Source organism: Pogona vitticeps, chromosome 4 (assembly GCF_051106095.1).
Source record: "Pogona vitticeps strain Pit_001003342236 chromosome 4, PviZW2.1, whole genome shotgun sequence".
NCBI classification, from domain to species: domain Eukaryota; kingdom Metazoa; phylum Chordata; class Lepidosauria; order Squamata; family Agamidae; genus Pogona; species Pogona vitticeps.
In genome coordinates this window covers 144,451,154-144,461,341 of record NC_135786.1, presented here as the reverse complement: position 1 = coordinate 144,461,341, position 10,188 = coordinate 144,451,154, and the positions used below count along the sequence as shown (strand labels likewise).

At 40.8% G+C, this 10,188-nt stretch overlaps 1 long non-coding RNA gene across 1 annotated transcript in view; it reads right to left on the bottom strand.

Moving 5' to 3' along the window:
• Positions 1 to 1,172: 1,172 nt before the first annotated feature.
• LOC144588611 (uncharacterized) overlaps positions 1,173 to 10,188 on the bottom strand; it is a 34,991-nt gene continuing 25,975 nt past the window's right edge. The window contains exon 2 of the long non-coding RNA XR_013544233.1: positions 1,173 to 1,585. This is a non-coding gene — a long non-coding RNA (uncharacterized LOC144588611). The remainder of the gene's footprint in view (positions 1,586 to 10,188) is intronic.

Below are 10,188 nucleotides of genomic sequence, written 5' to 3'. Positions count from 1 at the left end.
TGGTTGATATGTTAAAGAATAGGTAAAGGATAGAAGTATAATAGAATAGACAGACAGTCATCAGATCTTATTCCAGTGATTGATGTGAAGATGACACCCAGCTCTACATCTCCTTTTCACCAACTGCAGGTGATGCCGTCCTGTCCCTTCAGCACTGCCTGGGGACCATACTGCAATGGATGCAGGAAAATGGGCTGAGGCTGAACCCAGACAAGACGGAAGTTCTGAGGGTGGGGCCCCCCATAGCTGGTGGCCTGGGTGACTCTCTCTCGTTTGGGGGGGTGACCCTGGCTGCGAAGAGTGGGGTCCGCAGCTTGGGTGTGCATTTGGACTTGACGCTCACCATGGAAACACAGGTGGCATCAGTAGTCCACACCGCCTTTTTCCACCTTTGGCGGATAGCCCGGCTACGGCCCTACCTTGACACGGGGGTGCTCACTACCTTGGTTCATGCGCTTGTAATCTCAAGATTAGACCACTGTAACACACTCTACATGGAGCTGCCTTTGAGGTTGATGCGGAAACTTCAAGTGGTGCAGAATGCAAGAGCCAGTCTCCTTACTGGAGTGAGAAAACACCAGCACATTTCTCCTATTCTGGCCATGCTGCACTGGTTGCCCATTGACTTCAAAGTTCTAATGCTTACCTATAAGGCCCTAAACAGTTTGGGACCTTGATACTTGGCAGAACGCCTGCTCCCACCAAGATCTACCCGGATCACTCGCACGAGCCAGGAGGTGAGGCTGAGGAGCCGGACGCTGAGAGAGGTCTGGAAGGAAAAGACACGAAACTGGGCCTTCTTGGTGGTGGCTCCTTGCCTCTGGAACAATCTCCCTCCGGAGATTTGTGAGGACCCTATGCTGGGTACATTTAAAACCCAACTAAAAATGTGGATGTACATCCAGGCCTTCCCTCCTGCCAGCACTTAACTCTTTTTCCATTGCTATCTATCTTTTATTATATTTTGCCCTTTTTTTATTATTGATTATGTTAATTGCTTTGTATTTTTTAATGAGTATATGTCTGTTGGTAGCCGCCCAGAGTGGTAGAATATACCAGGTGGGTGGGATATAAATCAAATAAATAAATAAATAAATAAATAAATAAATAAATAAATAAATAAATAAATAAATAATAAACAAATAAATAAATAAATAATACACATAAAGAAATGTCTTTAATATCCAAGTTTAATAATAAAACATAATAAATATGTAATAAAACATCTATGAACCTACTTATGTGATTCCACAACTAAATAATAAATAATCAGTTATATTTGACGACACATGTCTATGCTACATAGACAAGGGTGAGACAAGGGGGCCGTTGGTGAAAAGAGAAATAAGCAAATCATGTCCAAAGGTGGACGTGGGTTTGAGGGAAAACAAACTGGGGGTGCACGACATCCGCCTTGGGTCCTTTTAAGGAGAAAAGTATGGTAAACATATTTCTCATAAATGAATCTTCAACAGCAATTTCTAGCTTTCAGCACATCCACAACAATGTATGTGTTCTGGGCAGGATTCTTGCAGTTGTTGGACCCATTAGGTATTTTCAGAGTTGTAGACATTGCTGAGGGATTCTGAGAGTTGGAAAAAAATAAAATAAAATACTATTACACAGGTCTGCTTAGTGTTCTTGAGTTATTTCATCTCATCTTTAGTAAATATTGAACAAAAAACAACATTCTGCTGACTATCACAGTGGAGCTTCCTTTAGATCACTGTGCCACTCAAAATGCAGCTCTGGAGGGTTTTGTTAACTCCACTCCCAATTTCACTTCCCTGTTTCATTTCACCAGATATAGTCTATTATTTCTGTTTCCTTTTTTTCGTCAAGAGAGGTGGCAAAAAGAAAGTGAACTGCCTACTGTCAGCTGTGGCAACACTCACTTCTGGCTTCAGCTCCATTAGCCACAGAGAATGAATGAACCACAGAGAAATTTCCCCTAAAGAAATGCAGCCCTTGACATTTTTTTTTTAAAAAGGGGGAGGGAGTACCCATCATGGCTGTGAAGATAGCTTCTCTGCATGGGTTTATCAATTCACATTTGTGCCTCGGTAAGAAAACTTGGGTAACCTTCTGTATCCCTATCAATTGCACGTGTTCCCTGATTAAGAAGGGCAACCATTTGTTAGGTAACTTATCTGAGAGGAGAGATTTTAATGTATAGTATCCTTCCTTAGAGACACAGTGATTGATCTATTTATTGGTCTGAAGATGGCAGGGTAACTTCTAAGGATGATCCAACAGCAGCAACAAGAAAACTATCAAGGTCCCGTTTGAACCTTAGTTCCTCCTTGAACCTTGATGAAATATCTTTTCCAAAGTTTAATACTTTGCATCAGAGGCAAATAACACAAGTTAATAAGGTCAAAGGGATCTATTAGTTGGCTGCATGCAGAGAGCATGACAACAGCCTTCTTGTCTTAATTATTAGTTTAAATTACAGCAAAAGGGCACAGATGACAAAGGAGGGAAATAGCACAGTCTAAGTATCTCCCTGCTGAAACAAAAAAGAAAGTGGCTCATCCACCTCTCAGAACCCACTCGTGGATTTATTCCTTTTGCATAGCAATAAAATTAGTAATTAACAGTGTCATCGAGCTAATGAAGGCTCCAGCCATGAAATCTCCCATTTTCCTCACTCATCTGGAGCAAGGAGCAGTTCCTACGAGTTAGTAGCCAATTGGCTAATTCTCGGTTCCTGTCTTACTATGCTCTGCCTCCTTTGCTACCACTACAAAAATATATCTCTCTTAACCCTTCAAAGCTTGAGCAGACAAGCGCTGTAGACTTAAGGTTGTAAGTCCTAAATTATCTCACCCTTGTAGGCAAGGATGATGTCCCACACAATTTCCTCCTTGCCAGTGAATATTTTCCTGGAACTATAAATGAGGGATCATGCATTGGCCAGGATGATGTTCCCACAGTTGCACAAAATAAGATGACTGAAGCTTCATCACATGGACATTTTAAGAACTAAAAGCATCAGATAGGTTATCTGTCTCTCCTTTGGCTGTGAACCATTCCTTCAGTGCTCATCCTATGGAGGCACTTTATTTCTCTAGGGGAGGCGACACTAGTTTTGCACAAAAGAATATTGCACAAATTGCAGAGATTTTGATATGGAAAATTGACTCCCTTGTCTTGCTATCATGCTGGAGGTAATTTTGTGGGACTTCAGATTCCTCACAAAGATGTTTTGTCCTGTGAAAACACCCTGACTTAACAAACAAAAAATTTAGCAGGTTAATATCCTTGGCAGGTTAATAACCATTTGACTATCCCATGCGTTGATTTTCTTCCTAAATCATTAAGGCAGATATCTAGATGGATAGACAGATGTCAGTATCCATGATTTTTGTGAGCATTTTTCCAAACATGTACACACTTGCCTTCCAATCTGATACCATCCAGAGTGGACAATACTGGGCTGGAGGGACATACAATTACCTCTTCTATATAGTCATACCAAGGTATTTGGAAAATGAGACAGTGCCGTCAAATAACATAAGACATAGTTATGCCCACCACTGTGGATAGCTTTAAACAAATGTACTGTAGATGAATTTGTAGACGGTAGGTATAAACTGTTGGCTGCTAGTCATGATGGCTTATTACTTCCAGCATCAGAAGCAATATGACTCAAAAGACCAATTGCTGGGGAACAGGAGTGGGAAGGTACAACTGCTATTATGCCTTTTTGGGACTCACTGTAAGAATCTAATTGGCTACTACATTCTATTCCAGAAAGATGAGCTAAGTAGACCATTCCTATGTTCTTATGATGTCTCACTTTCAGCCAGAAGACAAACATCCTGTTCTGCTGAGTATCTGGCTGGTATTGATTTTTTTTTTAAAAAAAAAACTGTCACAGTGGTTTGTACTGTTGCATCCCCTGTTGCTCTGTTATGATTTCATTGTACTTTGCCCTTTTAAATTGCTCCAAAGTCTCCAAGGTGATGAAAGACACACATCCCCGTGCACGCACAGCCTGCCTGTCCACATGCACAGGTGCCCTGCTCCTACGAGCGCGCCCTGGCCCCTGCAAGTGCACCCTGTGCCATCCGCACATATGTGTGAGCACACACTGCCGTGAGTGCACCTCGTGCCATCCGTGCATGCATGCCCCACCCCCGTGAGTGCACCCTGCACCATCATTCATGTGCCCTGCCCTCTCGTACATTGACCCCACACCCCCAACCAGTCTGCAGGTTGGAAAAGGTTGGGGGCCACTGCTTTAAGGGGTATCTTTAGCTGTCGATGCTTTGGATTTTAATTTCCAGTAGCCCTGCACAACATAGCCAATGTAAGGAATTATGGAAGTTGAAGCCCAAACATCTGGTAGGCCAAATGTTCCTTAGATTGTCCCAAAAGTGTCCATGCAAGTGAAATAACTTCTGGATCCAGAGAAGGTGACTGATAAGATTTGCAGCTAATATGACATTGGCTGAAATTCCATTGCTTAGCATAAACCAAATCATAACTTTTGTCCCTTTCCTCCACAGTAAGCAAAATGTCTCTGTCATGATTCTCGGACTTGTGTACATGCACCAAGCCAACATGTGTGTGTGTGCCTCCAACAGTCATAGCAGGAATGATTTGTTTACTGATGAATGATGAACCAAAAGTTACAATTTGACTTAAGTCACTGTGTTGTTTACCACTGGAAGAGGTTATGACTAGAAGGCACTAGAATACAGGGTGGGCAAACCTCCAGCACCTGGAACATTCAGAACTTTGTATATTCTTAATGGCCTTGCCACTCTTGATTAATGTAATGCAGTCCCTTCAGTAATAATTAGGTATGCCGCAAATATCTGATTTTCTGCTCCAGATGCAAAAGTTGCATATTTGTGTCACCAATTAGTGTCCCACACAAGCAGCATGGTAATGAAAACTATAATAATGGAGCTACATCATGTTGGTCTATCTTGACTGGCAAGTGCAGGATTGGAAATAATATATTTTCCAACTCTATTTGTAGATGCCAGGAACTGAACATTTGATTTTTGGTGGGGAAAGCATGTGGTCTCCCACTTTCCCTATAAACATTTTTGTAAAACTTTAAGATGAGACAATCAGCCCCTTTCTGTCTTTCTTGATGAAAGAAGAGTAGCAATCTCCAGTTTCCAGAAAACGTCAAGGGAAATCAAATAATGGGAATAAGATGGGTAAAATATTTGCAGTCACTTTTCCAATGAGATAAGAATCATCACAAATCAGGGAAATGTCAATACATGAAGAGCAAATCACACCCATCCCTGTAAGAAGATCATCCTTCCTTCTACCTATCAACTGCATGTGTCTTAACAGAAAGGAAAAATCGAATTTGCCACATCATAATTTACTTTGAAAGCATAAAGAGGAAACACAGTAATCCCTCATACTTTCTCTTTTAGTGTTTATGATATTATATCCTGCCAAAGGTAAAGTAGTCAGCTAATGATAAGTCTGTCAGTCAATACACAGTTTTGCATAGGGGAGTACAGTAAATAGTCAAGGAAATTAAACATCTGGGGGCTGATATACAAGCGTGTGAAGAGGCATGGAGTTCTGCTTTCAGGAAAGAGTTAATTGTGCTGAATCCAAAGCACCCCACTGATTTCTGCTTGACTTAATTCTCAGAATCTCCTCACCTCCATAGCCATCATTACTTTTTTTAAAATAAAAGTTTTATTCATTTTCAGTAAGGGTAAGGGTTGGGGTGTGGGTACAAGGGAATAAGGAAGGAAGGAAGGAATAGGGGTGGGGAGTAGGGGTAAAATTACAGAGAGCAAAAGAGTATTCTTACATTCACTTACCGTACAGTGGTGCCTTGCATAGTGAAAACATTGCTGTACGGAACGGGGAAAGCCATTGGAACACATTAAACTTAGTTCCAATAGGCTCCAAAACTCACCATTCAGCGAAGTTTTCCCATAGCCGGCAGCCATTTTCGCGCCCTCGGTAAGCGAGGGGAGGGTGTGAAAATGCTGCGGGCGGCCATTTCGGGGCTTCCAGCGGCCATTTTGGAGCCACGGAACAGCTGATCGCCGGGCGTCGCAAAGCGAAGATCGGTAAGCGAAACACTTACTGATCTTTGCTATGCGAGTTTCGCCCATACGGCCATCAGTATGCAATCACTATGCGATTTCGTCGTTATACGGTGTGCTCGTTAAGCAAGGCACCACTGTACTTAGTTATGTTAAAAGGGAAATCACATAAGTAAACAATCTAACAGTTTTTCCAGACTATCTATCTTTGCAACTGTCTCCATTGTTTTGGACCTTTCTCATATGTCTTTTATCTATGCCTTAAATTTGGTTGTTTTATTATTATTATTATTATTATTATTATTATTATTATTATTATTATTATTATTATCATCATCATCATCATCATCATCATCATCATCATCATCATCATCATCATCATCATCATCATCATCATCATTAAAATAAAAGGCTGAAAAAATCCCCCTGTGCTCCCTTAAGGGGCATGGGAAGCAATTTTGCCAGGTCTTGACGGTCAACTCTAAGCCCTGTACACCCCTCTTGAGTGGAGTACACTATGATGTAGAAATGGACAGACACCACTGCTGAACCTGTGGAGGTTGCCCACCACTGCTGTAAGGAATATTCATTGGTAAGACAGTATACATTTTCAATGACTTACCAAGAATAAGAGTTAATTAATGGATTTAATTATGTGCTGCCAAGTAAATTCTGACTTATAGCAATCCTTTTCTGGTTTTTCTACATAGAGTATAGCATAGTGGAGTCAATTAAAATATCCTGCTTGCTCCTAAGTTAACTGTGGTAGTGAGTAGCTGGCTGGGTTTTCTCTACACTTATTTTCATGTGCTGCTCACTCCCTCACTAGCAGCAAAAGAAGCTTGAGGAGCAGAAACTTGCCATCTAACAACATCTTGGGGGCCAGATATTTCCTGTCTGGAACATATATTGTTCTCGTCTTAACTGGTGCCAGCCTTTGTCCAGAATAAAAACTAATACTGAAAATGAGAGCTGTCTGTTGCTTCACAGTGAGGCTGGCATGGATCTGACCACTATACTGTACATCTATCCATATTGTTAATTATTTCAAGCATACAGAAAAGGGTATAACAGGACCAAGGCATATGTAACTCTAATCCAGGCTGGGAGAGGTTTCAGTTCTCCACGGTCAAATTTTGTGGCAGAGTTCACACAGATGTCAACCTGCAAAGCACGTATTTCATACTGTTTGCATCTCTTAGCACCAATGTTACCCAGTTTAAACTTCTTGACACATGCTGCTTTCCATGTACTGATTTTGATTGTTCGGGGCAAAACATATTTATTTATTTGTTTGTTTGTTTGTTTGTTTGTTTGTTTATTGGTTTTCTATCCCGCCCATCTAGACCAAAGGTCTACTCTGGATGCTTAACAAACAAACAAACAAACAAACAAACAAACCCCCAAACCCACAATTATGACAAATTTTCCCAGCAAAACTATCACTCTATTCCACTGGGATAATTTTTTGTCCCAGCAAATGTAACATGGTTACATTTGCTGGGACAAAGGTAGCTTTTTACTGAGTCATAATGCTGAACAACAGAAGTGGCATACTGTATTCTGGTATTCAGTAGGTTGGCCCCATTCAGGAGCACCATTGGAACTCTCAATGGGTTCAGGTAATACCTCCTAACCCTAATCCCACCCCTATGCCTAACCTTTTTATTAATCCTCAGTGCAGGGGAATTTCCATGTAGTCAGAAAATACCCCAAAGGGTATACCTGCATTAGAGTTAAGGGCCTTATGCAGCAAATGAGACAGCAGAATTTTAGGAGAAGTGTACCCAGTGTGGTGTAGTGGATGGAACAGGACTCTGGAGAACAGGGTTTGATTCTCCACTCGGCCACTGAAACTCATTGGGAGAATGGAAGTGGTAAAGCCACTCCTTAAGTATCATACTTACCTTGATACCTTGTCAGGGTTGCTATACGTTTTATTTTGACTTGACGGCACATAACAACAACATATGCTGTGGCTCAGAACGTGGCTGAGCCTATGACTCATGATGTTATGGAAATCTGATAAATGTAATATGCTAAACAAAAGTCTGGTGTTTGGCTCAAGCACTAGAGAGTAACATGACTGCATGCTCTTCAGATGTTCACATATGTTAGGAGAAACCAGATTCTAATTTTAGATCTTGCAAGTAGGGTACTGGACTACTGAAGCATGAACATTGTTCCCAGAGGTATTCATGCTGTAGTACGCAAATTCACAGAAATAGCATCAAGGCATCCATCCAAAGAATATTGAGAAAAGGGGGGAGGATCCTTGCTACAATACTTTAAGAGGAGGCAATGTGAAGCAAGGGCTCTTCTAATTATTTATTGATTGCAGTTACATAAGGGTCCTTGCTATTGTCTAATCTGGCAAATCAGGAATAACCCGGTGGTTCACTGTGCTAGGCAATGAAGAGATATAGTGTGAATCATGGTGATTTTTGTTTGTTGTCATTTTTTAAAATTCTTGTAAATCCCAAGAATTCTTGTTATAGTAAAAAATGAAATCCAGAGTAAAAGTTCGTGCTTGGCAATAAGTCAAACTAACCAAAATAAATAAAACTCCACTGGTGATACAGGTTACAATACACCATGGTGGGCTACTTGTAGTCCATGGGCTGCAGTCCATTGAATTTACCATCATAAAACCCAAATTTTGTCACTATCAGGTTTTAACTTAGGCAGATAAAGAGGGTGCATACTTTCAGGCACTCCTAGAAGCACAGTTTGGTTTGAAAACTAGGTGCAGTCTTCCCATTGTGCAATTTTTAAAAAATGTGACCACTTTCTCTAGTATTTCTTTGCCTTTTTTCAGTGTGGTAGTAATTTTGGTGGTGGTAGTGGGGACTGGCTGTAGATACTGACAAATTGGAGAAGGAGACCTGCCATTGTACCAGATGTTGCACTACTCTACCTTACACTGCAACAAGAGAGGGCTTCAGTCAACCCTATATGAATGGAATTCCCCTCGTAGAACTGGACTTCTTTGCTCTTTTCCTTATAATGTCCTGCACATTTTTTAACTGCAACACACAGACACATTGGCTGAAATCTTGTGGTTTAGTGTTAGCCAAATCACAGCCATTCCTGGGTATTAAACAAAGTGTTACCATCACAATTCTCGGGGCATGTGCATGCATGCACTAAGCCAGCATGCATGCACCATCTACAAATTGTGATAGGAAAAGTTACAATTTAGCTTAATGTTAAACAACAGGATTCAACCATTATGTAACTTCCTATTGTGGGATTCTTTGTGATTATTATTCTTAGTACTGCTTCTGCTGCTGCTGTTATTTGTTATTGAGATCCACTGATATTCAGTAGTAGAGATGTGTAGCATCGCGCACTAGCAAGGTTATGCTCAAAATCCTACAGGGTAGGCTTCAGCAGTATGTGGACCAAAAACTCCCAGAAGTACAAGCTGGATTTTGAAGGGGCAGAGGATGTAGAGACCAAATTGCTAACATGCGCTGGATTATGGAGAAAGCCAGAGAGTTCCAGAAAAACATCTACTTCTGCTTCATTGACTATGCAAATGCCTTTGACTGTGTGGACCACAGCAAACTATGGCAAGTCCTTAAAGAAATGGGAGTGCCTGACCACCTTATCTATCTCCTGAGAGATCTATATGTGGGACAGGAAGCAACAGAACTGGATATGGAATAACTGATTGGTTCAAAATTGGGAAAGGAGTATGACAAGGCTGTATATCATCTCCCTGCTTATTTAACTTACATGCAGAATACATCATGCAAAAGGCAGGACTGGATGAATCCCAAACTGGAATTAAGATTGCCGGAAGAAATATCAGAAACTTCAGCTATTTATTTATTTATTTATTTATTTATTTATTTATTTATTTATTTATTTATTTATTTATTTATTTATTTATTTATTTCCCGCCCATCTGGTCTAGTCGACCAGTTATGCAGATGATACCACTCTGATGGCAGAAACTGAGGAGGAATTAAAGAAACTCTTAATGAGGGTGAAAGAGGAGATCACAAAAAATGGTCTGAAGCTCAACATTAGAAAAACTAAGATCATGGCCACTGGTCCCATCACGTCCTGGCAAATAGAAGGGGAAGATATGGAGGCAGTGACAGACTTTACTTTCTTGGGCTCCATGATCACTGTACAT